Source organism: Podarcis filfolensis (assembly GCF_964270895.1).
Source record: "Podarcis filfolensis genome assembly, chromosome: 12".
Taxonomy (NCBI): Eukaryota; Metazoa; Chordata; class Lepidosauria; order Squamata; family Lacertidae; genus Podarcis; species Podarcis filfolensis.
This window is the reverse complement of record NC_139614.1, coordinates 51,082,033-51,090,613: the sequence shown is the minus strand read 5'-3', so window position 1 is coordinate 51,090,613 and position 8,581 is coordinate 51,082,033.

The following is an 8,581-nucleotide window of genomic DNA, read 5'->3' as shown; positions in this document are numbered from 1 at the left end:
AAAACCAAGAAGCACTTTTTGACACTCTTGGAGAAAGATGGCGTGTGTGTGTGTGTGTGTGTGTGTGTGTGTGTGTACATTTATGTATGCCATCTTTGTATGATTTGCAGGTGCCTTATGATTTAGTTGGGGGTATCTCTGCCATATGAATTGCATGCTTAATAAATCTGCTGAAAGTCTTACAAAACCACTTCTGTTCTGCAGTTCATATGGGAGAAGGACTCAGTGATGGACAGTGTTCCTGGACTATTTAAAAAATGTTTTCCCCAAAACCCCACCCCAAAGGATCTTAGGAAAACAATGCTTTAAAAAATGAAAAAGGAAAAAGGAGAGCTGGGTGTGTCCTTTTATGGTTCTGACCATTCCAACCAAGTGAGTGATAATGGCTAACCTTTCCTAGGAAGTTCACGGAGAACAATATTTTTAGGAGATTTGCCAAGGCACGTTGGGAGCCATCTTAACTTGAAATACCAGGGACGGGTTGCTGAGCCAGAATTTCTTCAGGGAAACAAAATGTGGATGGACCTAAATGTTACCAGATGAAGAAGGCAAGATCTATTGGAAGGGTGAAATGTTGCCTGGAATTAGGGAAAGGGAGATCTTATCTGCACAACCATTTTTCATCCAGTGTTTTTCATATAAACCTTGATGTTGTGAACATCTGCTTAGATCCTTTCTGGAGTTTCAAGAAAAGCTACTAACTCAGGTGGGCCAGTAAATACTTTGCAGGACTCTAGCACACCTGTAATAAGTCTTTCAAGAGTTGAATAGGATAAGATGGGCTGGTGACTATTCCTATTTAGCTGGTTTTTCTGTGTTAATTTTTGTTTGTAACCCTGTCGTGCTAAATAAAACTGCTAAGAGAAGTGGTGTTACGCCTCTTGGCTCAGCTGTTGTACAGAACCACTTCTGTTCTACAATTTGTATGGGAGGACCCTACCTCCATTGGTAAACTGTGTATACTTCACATGGCAGAGGTGTTGGACACAGTGGCAAGCAACATATGAGAAGGATCCGGACTTAGCTGATAAACCACATGCAGTTCATATGGGAGAAGGGCGGTGGCATAAACTGCATGCTTTGTATTGCAGAAGATCCCAGATCCAATTTCTAGTCTCCAGTTAAAAAGAGAGCAGGTTACATGTGATGGGAGAGTCCACCATGTGGGATGTTGGAGAGCTATTGCCCATCAGAGAAGACAACGCTGAGCTACATCAAATGATCACCAGGGCTAACTGGCCAAGTTGGTCCTACCAGGGCCAGCAAGGAGACCAGGGAAGAATTTAAATGTGGGGTCCCAGAAAGGGTTTCTTCATAGAAGAGGAAAGGGAAAAGGGAATAGAGGGTCAGGCTAATTCAAATGGAAGGCCAGGCGGAATAGCTGTGTCTTACAGGCCCTGCGGAAGGAGATCAAGTCCTGCAGGGCCCTAGTCTTGTGGGACAGAGCATTCCACCAGGTTGGAGCCATCACTGAAAAGGCCCTGGCCCTGGTGGAGGATAGTCTGGCAGAGAAAGGGGGCAGAGAAAAAGGCGTAGCTCAGTGGAAGAGCATCGCCTTTGCATGCAGGAGGTTCCAGGTTCAATCCCCAGGTATGGCTGGGAGATAACCCCTCTCCAAAATCCTGGAGCACCACTGCCAGTCAGTGTAGACCAGGGTTTCCCATGCCTGGGTCTCCAGCACTTTTTGGACTACAATTCCCATCATCCCTGGCCACTGGGCCTGCTAGATAGGGATGATGGGAGTTGTAGTCCAAAAAAAAACAGCGGGAGACTCATGTTATGTACTGAAGTTCTCACCCTGGGCCAGCAGGGGGATACTGTAGATAGTTTTCACTCAGGTCCACATATGCAAATAAGGGATTGAAAGTGACGTTCAGTGATTGGATAGCTACAGAAAGTTGTTACAGTTACGTTGTACTGGAGCTTTATATAAGCAGGCTGGCTGAACCCTTCAGTTCAGTTCTGTTCTGGCCTGTGAATAAACAAGAGCTGTTTGAAGAATCGCTGTGTCATCTGATATGTTCACCCACAACTTAACACCTCAAGCTTGGGAATTCCTGGTGTAGACAGTTCTGAGGTAGATGGGCCCATAGACTTACTCAATATAAGGCATCTTCCTGTATTTCTAGAAGGGAACACATAGGAACCTCAGCAAAGTGTAGAGAGATGAAATAAATGCCCTTGAAAAAGAAAGGCTGGGAACTGAAGGCAAGGCAAGGTGAGGTAGGAAAAGCTCAGACAGAGTCCAAGGACAGAAGACTTAGAACTGGAAGAACTCCCTTCAAATACCATCCTCTGAGTTGAGCCGCTTAAGTGCTTTGGAATTGCAATTTACCCATCATTCATTGTGACTTATGAACAAACTGCAGGGGTGTAGAGGGTGTGTGTGTGTGTGGTTGCATTGTTAAGAACCTGGCAGATTCCCCACTCTCTTCATTGTGTTGACAGCTGTGAAATGTTGAGCAGAGCTCAGAGAAATTATTCATTTTCCTGGAAAGCTGACAGGCTCTCCAACACCTCCTCTTGCTCCCAAATATTTCAGGTCGAAAAAACAATGACTGGGTTGCATGTGTGTGTGTGCGCGCTTTTGTGTGTGCATTTGTGTGTGTGTGTGTGGTGTTTTCAACTTGCTCCTTCTTGCTGTTAATCTCTCACAATGGTATCATGCTGTTATGCTAATAAGAAAAAACCCTAAATGATTTCAAATCCTTTGCCTTGTCACTAAGATACCAATAGTTCACAGAGAGGGAAAGAAGGAGATGTTTTTTGGTGGACACTTATGTGTTGTGTTTTAATGTTGCTACATACCCTGGGACCTTAGGGTAAATGGTGGGTAATATCAACAACAACAACAATAACAAGAAAGCAGTTAAGCATCACTAAATAGAAAGAAAAGAGGACCCAGATTTGATTTTTTTTTAATGCAGTTGTTGTTGTTGTTGAATTATTATTTATTCAATTTTTCAAAAGATCCCAGGGTGATGTACAACATCAATCACACATTTTACAGAGCATCAAGAACATAAATAGAAAGCACAATAACAGCATGATAATAAAATAATCATAATAGCAGTCACCACCTGCCCCTCCCCACAGCCATAGATTATTTAATGACTAAAGAGCCTGGGAAAAGAAGACATTTAATGATGGCGCCAGGCGAGCCTCTCTGGGGAGAGCATATGTGATTTAGTATCTACAGATGCGTGCTTAGAAATTTCTCATATAATACAGTGGTACCTCGGGTTACATACGCTTCAGGTTACATACACTTCAGGTTACAGACTCCACTAACCCAGAAATAGTACCTCGGGTTAAGAACTTTGCTTCAGGATGAGAACAGAAATCGTGTGGTGGCAGCGCGGCGGCAGCAGGAGGCCCCATTAGCTCAAGTGGTGCCTCAGGTTAAGAACAGTTTCAGGTTAAGAACAGACCTCCAGAACAAATTAAGTACTTAACCCGAGGTACCAGTGTACAGATAGAATTTGGACACAATTCATGCAATACATTTCAAGCGCCTCAATACCACTGTCATGGGTCCCTGGGAATCCTGGGAGCTGTAGTTTATTGAGGGTGCTGAGAATTGCTGGAGACCCCTTATTGCCAACAAAGAATTACAATTTGCAAAGTGAAGAGGGATTCACACACACACACTGTATTTACTTCAACTCCTGAAGAGGACTTTAGAGTTGGCAACTCTTGAAATAATAATAATAATTTAAAAGATCTGGTGCATGGGCAGGGCCTGGGGGTGGAGCCAAGAGACGGTTCAATGGGCAGAGTCTCGACTAGGCTTTGGGGGCAGAACTAGGGTTTGAGAGTGATAGATAGATAGATAATTTACAGTGGTACCTCGGGTTACAGGCGCTTCAGGTTACAGAAGCTTCAGGTTACAGATTCCGTTAACCCAGAAATAGTACCTGGGTTTAAGAACTTTGCTTCAGGATGAGAACAGAAATCGTGCTCTGGCAACGCAGTGGCAGCGGGAGGCCCCATTAGCTAAAGTGGTGCTTCAGGTTAAGAACAGTTTCAGGTTAAGAATGGACCTCCAGAATGAATTAAGTACTTAACCGAGGTAGCACTGTATTACGGTCAAAGACCAGCTCACATAACATGGCACAATAAAAACAGTGTTCATAAAGATAAAATATACAATCGGAGCAGACTGCAGCAATAGCTCATGAGTTAAAATTGAGATATATACATACACCCATACAACTGAGATTTGGGCTACCATAAAAAATTGAACCTGAGGCGCCCCAAAGGGCAACTTCAGCATTTCCCTAGTAAGCTATTTTATTCTAGAGGATGATCTGTGCCTACAAATCTGGGCGCAGAATCTGGCTACCAGCCAGGTGTGAGCTGAGCAGGGGTGCCAACCTGAATGAAATGCCGAGGGGGCCCAGGTAAGCCGTACCCTGCATAACTGATCACAAGACGCAGAGCATCCAGATCATTTGAATGGCAATGCCCATCAACTTTGGGGGGCCCCGGACCCCTCAAATATTTTATTGGGGGACCAAAGGGACCTCAGCCCCTAGGAGCTGGCTCCTACGGAGCAGAGTATTATACGTGTTAAGTTGTGGGTGAACATATCAGACGACACAGCGATTCTTCAAACAGCTCTTGTTTATTCACAGGTCAGAACAGAACTGAACTGAAGGGTTCAGCCAGCCTGCTTATATAGAACTTCACTACAACGCAACTGTAACACTTTCTGTAACTATCCAATCACTGAACGTCACTTTCAATCCCCTATTTGCATATGTGGACCTGAGTGAAAACTATCTACTGTATCCCCCTGCTGGCCCAGGGTGAGAACTTCAGTACATAACACCATGGGGGAGAGCAGCCATGCCCCTTTCAGTTGCTCCAATGCAAACAAAATAAAACAACTCTCCTGCCTCTATCCAAAGGGGGAAAAAATCCTAGCCAAATTGTGCTTATTTTTATTTTTTTTGCAGGTTAATTAGTGGCCTTAATTACACCCTAGCACTTCCTCTGCGGTTGTGCGTTGATTCTTTTGGCTGTGAAAGCATTCCCGGGACCTCACACACACACACACACACACACACACACACACACCCTGCCTTCACTGTTGGTAAATAAAAACATGAACCCTTTCTCTTTCAGAGAGACTGGGACTTGGCCACATTTCCCCCCAAAGATGAAAGTGATTCTTGATCACACAGTTTGGTTGAGAACTGCATAAACCCCTCCCTCCCTCCCTCCTTCGCTCCTCTAGCAATTGACATTTTATTCACAGCTCCACACATCTCAAACATCCTCAGTCCTCCCCCCCCCCCCGCTGCCCCCCCCCCGCTTTCCCCTTTGCAGCCAGCACAATTCATGCTCCGAGTCTCTCGGCTCTCGCCAACTCCTCACTTGCGGTGGGAATTAGTGTGTAACAGGGCTGGAAAAGGTGTTTAGGAAGTCCCCATCCCAGGGGTAGGCAAACTAAGGCCTGGGGGCCAGATCTGGCCCAATCAGCTTCTAAATCCGGCCCACAGATGATCCGGGAATCAGCATGCATCTACATCAGTAGAATGTGTCCTTTTATTTAAAATGCATCTCTGGGTTATTTGTGGGGCCTGTCTGGTGTTTTTACATGAATAGAACGTGTGCTTTTATTTAAAATGCATCTCTGGTGAAATATACTCAGAGTCAAGAGTGGATTTCATGCTCTTTATTCAGCTCAAAGTGGTGAGGAGGAATGGAAGTTCCCCCAGAATGTCTGCTTTATATAAATTATTTACACAATGGGCCCCACGTGATTGGCTAATTCCGGGATTCTCCTGTAGGCCAATTAGGTTGCTGATTCACTTCCACCTGGAGCTGGATTGGGTGGCTCCTGTGAACCAATCAGACTGCTGCATTCTGAATCCTATTGTTCTAGGACCAAGCAGACTGCTGCATTTTGGATCCTATTCAACTCAGTACATAACATCTGGGTTATTTGTGGGGCATAGGAATTCATTCATTTCTCCCCCCCTCCAAAATATAGTCCAGCCCCCCCCCCAAGGTCTGAGGGACAGTGGACCGTCCCCTGCTGAAAAAGTTTGCTGACTTAGAACATTGCTTCCACCTGGTGCCTGTTATTCTACAGGCCAGCAATGTTACTCAATGGTCGATACTCAGCTTGCAGAACTAAACCACCTTAGAGCATTCAAACCACATTTTTAGTGTTAAATGCAGACTTAGGAAAGCATAAACACAACAGCAATGTAGAAATCTGTGCCCTGATGTCGCTTGCTGACCTGGCATTTTTTAAAAAAGTTGCCGGATTACAAAAATTAGCACCCACATAATCACAATGGTGGAAACAGAGGAGCGGTTTGGGATTCTGCGGTATAAGCCCCCAAAAAGGAGAGCTATAATCTACACACTGACTTGAAATAGCTCACTGATCTTTACTTATTATTATTATTATTTTAAAAATGCAGGTGTCTTTCTTTTGCCTTAAATTTTGCATGTGGAACAGTTCTTTCTTTTTACATGACAGAGGACAAGCCCGGCTGCTTTGTATGGAATTCAAACCCGACAAAAGAGGGGGTTTGACTCAGAGAGTGGCAAGGCTGTGACCCCTGCTCCTAAGTGTGTTTCTTATGAACTGGCACATTGGAACCAAGCCACTGAACGACTGAATAATGTCACCAGAGGCTGTTTCCTACACCCTGGGCTGTTGATGCTCAAAAATGCCAGCGAAGGCTCCAGACCAAACTGAGCTTCCCCTGTCTTGCTGCAATGTGATTCTTCCCCAGGCTGGAACAAGAAGTTCTGTCCTGTAAACTCTGAATCGGAAGGGGAGGGGGTCTCTCACAATGCTATAAAAGACTCCATTTTGGGCCACGATGGAATTAGCATCGTCTTGCCCAGATTCCTGATCCAGGAGACATTCTGTATTCACAAATGTCATCCTTTAAGATGGGAATAGGAAACCTTGGGCCCAGGAGGAATGTGGCCCTGCAGACCTCTCTGTATGGCCCTCAAGACTCTCCCCAGGTCTTCCCTAGCCACACAGCCTGTCTTTAGTCCCCACCCCTTCCCCGCCTTCCATTTCAGTTTTTGAGCCTGCTATAATTCATTTTTAATGTAATTTTCACGAACACAGGCGTTTTTCTACACACTTGACCAGAGTGTATGCATTTTTTGCACCCATTACTTGGCTGCAGAACTGTGTTGCAAAATTCAGACAAGTGAGAATTCAGGTGAGACTTGTGTTTATGTTTGCATATTGTTTCAGAAAATTAGGAAGCTTTGCCTCAATATAATAATAATAATAATAATAATAATAATAATAATAATAATAATAATTTATTTATACCCCACCCATCTGTCTGAGTTTCCCCAGCCACTCTGGGCTGCTTCCAGTCAAGTGTTAAAAACAATACAGCATTAAATATTAAAAACTTCCCTAAACAGGGCTGCCTTCAGATGTCTTCTAAAAAGAAGATACCAGCTTATTTCCTTCACATCTGAAGGGAGGGTGTTCCACAGGGCAGGCGCCACTATCAAGAAGGCCCTCTGTCTGGTTCCCTGTAACCTCACTTCTCGCAATGAGGGAACCGCCAGAAGGCCCTCGGTGCTGGACCTCAGTGTCCGGGCTGAATGATGGGGGTCGAGATGCTCCTTCAGGTATACAGGACCGAGGCCGTTTAGGGCTTTAAAGGTCAGCACCAACACTTTGAATTGTGCTTGGAAACGTACTGTGAGCCAATGCAGATCTCTCAGGGCCAGTGTTCTGTGGTCCTGGCGGCCACTCCCAGTCACCAGTCTAGCTGCCGCATTCTGGATTAATTGCAGTTTCCGGGTCACTGAACTGCATTTCTTCCCTCATTCTTAGCCCAATGGAGCTTACTTCTGAGTAAACATGTTCGGAACTGTGATGCTAATAAACAAACCGCTTCAGCGTGTTCTCCTTCATAGAGAGCACGTGTTGCAGTGGGGTCTGACAGGCCACCCCTCTGTTGCTGGGCTGGTTAGTATGGATGACCATCTACAGTGATTGGGCGGTTGGGTTACTGGGCAAATTTTGGTGTTGCCATTTAGGGGGACGGACTAAAGGTTATAAAATTAAGTCATGCAGCACTGACTGGGCTCTTTTGCTGTGTGCATCGGATCACCCGCCCACCCTCCCTAATCTAGGGCTCTTGCGTTTGACCTTGCTATGCCTGTCATGGGGTCGTCTGCCTTTGGGACAGGGGCCTGGTAGGAATTTTGTCCATTTGGCTGATTGGCTGGTGCGTAGCAAATCGTCACAACTTGTAAGGTTGTGGTTAGGCATTGGTTAAAAAATTGGTTGGTGGAGGGGTAAGGATTGGCTGTGCCTGCCCCTCCAATGCTGCTGCTGCAGCGGAATTCCTTTAAACGAATCCAGGGGCTCGCCATTCTTTCATCCGTACCCCTGAATGGGGCTTAGGGCTGTGCAAGCCCCAGGGAGCATGCCGGGGGGGGGGATGAGGGTCTGGTGCCCAACTCCATGCTCTCCCCAATATTGTTTTCCCTTAATGGCTTTCGCTGGAATCTGGAAGCCAGTTCTGTCCTTGGGCGTGGGGACACACAGTCATAACCAATGCCTAAGCAA